Below are 5,270 nucleotides of genomic sequence, written 5' to 3'. Positions count from 1 at the left end.
TATTTTTCCTTTTTAATCAGAATTGTTTTTAATTTATCTTTTGCTGTATTAGGAGCTTTGGATTACTTCTTTAAATCTTTTAGTTGTTTCGACTAGGACAAATTTCAGAGTAAGCCTTCCCCTCACCTGACTTTACTAACTAACCCAGAGTCATCCTGTTAATTCTTCCATTGCTTTGTGATCTTTACTTTTGACTCTTCCCTTTCATTTCTGTTTTTCCAATTTTCTTCTAACACCACATTGTACTGTTTATTTTTCTTGGTCTTCATCTTGGTACCTCTTACTTTTTTAAAGCATTCTCCCATTTAGAAACCAAAAGACCTACATTCCCTTCAGTGTTAACTGGATTTTTAAAGTAAACGAAATGAAATTGAATCAAAGGCATAAGGTACCATCTTGTTTTGAAAAATCATAGCCTTTTTGTTCCAACCCCAAATATTCTGATACCCAGGGAAGCATCTTCTTGCCATTAGTTGAGAATCACTTGTTCATTATACCCTAGAAACCGAATCAATCTTCTCTCACAGTATCAAATGGGTACCTTCTCTTTAATTCCCATTCCAAAACCTGCTTCATTAAGGCATTTCATTGATTATCACCAAAGACTTGGAAATTTTTCATGCAAAAACGTTTTTTAAAGATAAAGTTTTCTCTCCCTATAGTTATATCCCCTGTATCTTAAGGCCTTTCAGACTGTAAGCCTGCTGTAAGCAGGGACCATGCCTTATTTTTGTCTTTTGTTACAAAACACACCCTGTGATGTGTTTGTGCGCTATGAATATTGAATTATACAAATGATATGGACTCAACATAGCCACCTGCCAATACAACAGCTAAATGCTCACTATTTTGAAAAAGGTACATCAACGTAAAACATTAAGATTTAAATGCCTATCAATGATCTCTAGTCCACTGGATGCTTTATTCAAGGCATTATGCTCAAATGATAGAAACTGGGTATCTATTTGTTTTACTTATTATGGCATCCTCATACTTAGTACCTTACTTGTTTAACATGTTTTAGTTTGGAAAAGGTATTTGTGAACATCATCTCCATTGATTCTGGAAAAAGCATCTTGTAGTAGGACTAATTTCTCTACTTTTTTCATTAAGTAATGCTGGTAGAAGAGAGTTTAAAATACTGGGTTTGCCACTCAAAGCTCTGATGCATTAGGGAGGTCACTCTTGAGCTTCAGTTTCCTCATTGGCAAGTGGGGATGATACTTACCTCACAAGATTGTGTGAAGAAATGAAAGAACATATGTGAAAGCACCTATCACATCAGACACAATAAGGGACTGAGAAATCAGTTCCCTTCCCCCTCACCATTTATTGGGTTGGCCAAAAAGTGCCTTTGGTTTTTAAGTAAAAATAAAAGACATTTTCACCAAGAACTTTATTGAACATCATATTCACCCTTTTGTTCCACTACCTTCTGCCATTTTTCAGGCAACTTCATACTTTCATCTTCCCAAAACTTTTTTTGAGCAAAGAACTGTTCCAGGTACCTTTTACAGTCTAACAGGGAATGGAAATTTCCATTAAGAGAATTTTGTGAAGACTGAAATAAATGGAAATCCAAAGATGCAATGTCTAGTGAATACGGTGGATGAATCAGAACTTCCCAGCCAAGCTGGGAAGCCACCACCCCTTCTTTCTAATTTTTCAAACTGCAAGAGCTGACCATCGTTCTTTGCAGGATGCCAAAAATCCTGGAGGACCCACCTGCCATATTCTGGGAGTGTTGCCAGAAGTCGACCTTGAACTCCAGATCAGTACTTAAAGATTGAACACTTGGACAGAAAAGGGTATCTAGAAATTCCTGCCTGTGTCTTGTGTTTGACTGATTAAGAGGCAGTAGGCCAGAGAATGTATCCGTAGTGAGAGAGTATCCAAGTTGGCTTAAAGATCTGTTTTTATCTCCAACTCTTATAATTAAATCCCATGAACAATTATAGTTTTTTGATTCTCTCCTCCCTACCCTGACTTTTTCTTTGCATTTTGGTCTCCTTTCCTTAGGTATAAACCATTTCATACTTACTCAAAGCCATTCCTCCATATCCATTTTAATTAAAAAAGACCTGCTATGTCTAGTAGAAAGGACTCCAGCATTAAGTCAGGGATCTAGGTGGGAGCTAATGTGGTCCCAAATGGGTAGAAATCCCTGGCTGATATTAGAATTTTAAAAACAATATTTAAAAATAATCTCTAGAGAATAGCATTCCCTTTTAAGCCCCTGCACTGACAGAGTTATGGAATAGAAAGTCACAGAGAAGATACCTTAATCTTCAATAAATAGCCTCCTAAGAAGTGACCTAAAATCCTACCTCATAATGTATGATAAAATTTTACTAGCTGAGTTTATTTGTGGTTGGCAAGTATTCTGGTTCCATGGTTATTTTAACATTATTTCCCAGTTTTAAGAGTATTATGTATTATGTATTTATGGTAGGAAATTTGGGAAATGTAAAAAAGCTTTAGGAATAATGGTTACTCTTAATATCTGTCAACTCTAATCCCATATGCATGATTTTTATCCTCTCACACCCCCCAGGAAACCACAATAGAGCATAAGTAGTTAATAAGACACTTAGTTGCAGATCATGCTCAGATCAAATAAATATATAAAATATTTATTTTAGAAATTAAGTTATTAAAAATTAAATACATTATTTTAAAAATCACCAGAGACATAAGCAACCACAAATAAGAGTTGGCAGAAAAAACAACAGATAAGAGTCCTAATGATTTAGGTTTTGGAATGATCATATACAGAGTATAAAATGAATATCTATAAAATTTTAAATATAAAAGATGAAATCACAAAATTGAACAATAAGAGACTAACAAAAATGAAAAGAGTGACTTCAAAAAGAACCTAAAGATATATTTTAGAAATTAAAAATAGAAATGCTGAAATTAAAATTCAATGGATAGGGCTCCCCTGGTGGCCCAGTGGTTAAGAATCTGCCTGCCAATGCAGGCGACACAGGTTCGAGCCCTGGTCCAGGAAGATCCCACATGCCACGGAGCAACTAAGCCCGTGTGCAACAACTACTGAGCCTGCATGCCACAACTACTGAAGCGCGTGCACCTAGAGCCTGTGCTCCGCAACAAGAGAAGTCACTGCAATGAGAAGCCCGCGCACTGCAACGAAGAGTAGCCCCCACTTGCCACAACTAGAGAAAGCCCATGTGCATCAACAAAGACCCAATGCAGCCAAAAATAAATAAATAAATTTATAAAAAAAATTCAATGGATAATGTCTCATAAATTGCTGGTGCAACGTAAGTTGGTACAACCCCTTTGAATAGCATTCTGGCATGGCCCTTTAAAATCAAAGATTTTGCATCCTCTATGACCCAGCAATTCCATTCCTATAGAAATGTGACTACACAGGAATGAAAATGAATAAAACAGAGCTACAAGAAATAATTTCAATGAATATTTATTTATAGCCACACAACATGGCATGTTGGCTCTTAGTTCCTTGAGCAGGGATCAAACCCACGCCCCTTGCATGGGAAGCGTGGAGTATTAAGCACTGGACCGCCAGGGAAGTCCTCTATGAATTTTATAAACATAATTTTGAGCAAAAGAAGTAAGACACAAAAGAATATAGCAATACAATTCCAGTTTTCAAAAGCAAACTATACTGATTAAATCTATATACATAAAGTGATTTAAAAAAGTATAAAACAAAGAAATGATTGCTACAAAAGTCTAGCAAGTATTTACTGCTGAGGAATGCAAAGAGGTATGATTAAGGGGCACACAGCCATTTCTTGGCTTGGAAGATGATACATGTGTGCTTGCAATATAATTTTTCATTATATTTCATTTATGTTTTATGTTCATTATATTTCTTGGCTTGGAAGATGATACATGTGTGCTTGCAATATAATTTTTCATTATATTTCATTTATGTTTTATGTTCATTATATTTCATTATATTTCATTTATGTTTCATTTATGTTTTATGTTCTTTTCTGTATGTTCAGTAAATTTCACACTAAAAACACTTTAAAAACTCAATAACTAGGTTAAATAGCATATTAAACACAGCTGAAGAGGGAATTAGTGAAGTGGAAAATAAAACTTAAAAAATTATCTAGTATGTAGTAAAGAGACAGCCCTTTAAAGATGTAAAAAGAAGTTAAGATATGTTGGGGGAAATGAGAAGATCTTACATCACAGCCTCAGAAAGAATGAGCAGATAGAATGGAGGTGAGGCAATATGCTACAATATGACTGAGAATTTTGCAGACACATAGTAGTAAAATTGCAGTTAACTTAGGAAAAAGAGAAGATTGTAAAAGCAGCCAGAGAGAAAAGACATATCATCTATAAAAGAACACAGCTGACAGCTCTTATGAGAGATATTTAGAAATGAAGTATTCTAAATTCCTTATGTTATTCATGAGAAATATTAAGATACAGATTAGATGAGATTGTGTTAAATTAGGTATCACAGTAAGGTTTAAAGAATAGCAAAGAATAAAATTAGAGTGTATAAGTTACTAAACAGTTGAGAGAATAAAATAAAATAAAGTAAAAGCAAACAAAACAGGAATGATTTTAGCAGCAAAAACCATGCAAGCTGGCTTTGTAAAGTTTCCCACAGTGCTGTGGCCATAGGCACCCAGACACCTGCCCTCCCCACCACAAACCACTGCCAAAGTAGCTCAAGGTGAAGATCAATTTAGCTGAAGGGACAGTAAAAGAAGAGCTCTAGAGGAGACTGGCAAGATTTTCAGCTAAACTAATTCTTGCAGACATTGAAACCAAACTCAAAAGGGCAGTGAGAAAGAATAAATCATCTGCCAAAAAATTACAAATGAAAAAAGAGAGCAAAAGGGAAACAGGCTGAAATGTCTATCCAGGAAACTAAAGACAAATAACCTGCAGACGTTGAAGAAAGTAGAAATGAGGAGAGTTAGCAGGAGAGAGAGACGTCAGTCTGATTAATATCATTTACCAAGTCTTGGTGGTTTCTGTGTCCTTTTTACAATCCAGAAAAATATTTTTATCACCTACTTTGTAAATGCAAGTTTTTAAAAAATAGCTCTAAAATCACATGTTTGGAAGGAATGAATACCACCACATCCAATTGTGTGTGCATGTACATACTTTTTTTAAAAGAAAAATTCACATGCTGTCTATTCTTTTTTTTTTGTACAACCAAAACAAGTGGGGATATTTATTTGAGAGGTTTTGACTGTCTTGATAAGGAGGGCAGTTTTCACATCCTATACCTTGAAGTATAACTA

The 5,270-nt window shown here is 35.0% G+C and overlaps 1 protein-coding gene across 1 annotated transcript in view; it reads right to left on the bottom strand.

Moving 5' to 3' along the window:
• Positions 1–5,270, bottom strand: part of LOC137219663 (putative POM121-like protein 1) — a 39,515-nt gene that overhangs the window by 13,066 nt on the left and 21,179 nt on the right. The window lies entirely within an intron of this gene.

Source organism: Pseudorca crassidens, chromosome 2 (assembly GCF_039906515.1).
Source record: "Pseudorca crassidens isolate mPseCra1 chromosome 2, mPseCra1.hap1, whole genome shotgun sequence".
Taxonomy (NCBI): domain Eukaryota; kingdom Metazoa; phylum Chordata; class Mammalia; order Artiodactyla; family Delphinidae; genus Pseudorca; species Pseudorca crassidens.
The sequence above is the reverse complement of the archived record's forward strand: the minus strand, read 5'-3'. Positions and strand labels throughout refer to the sequence as shown.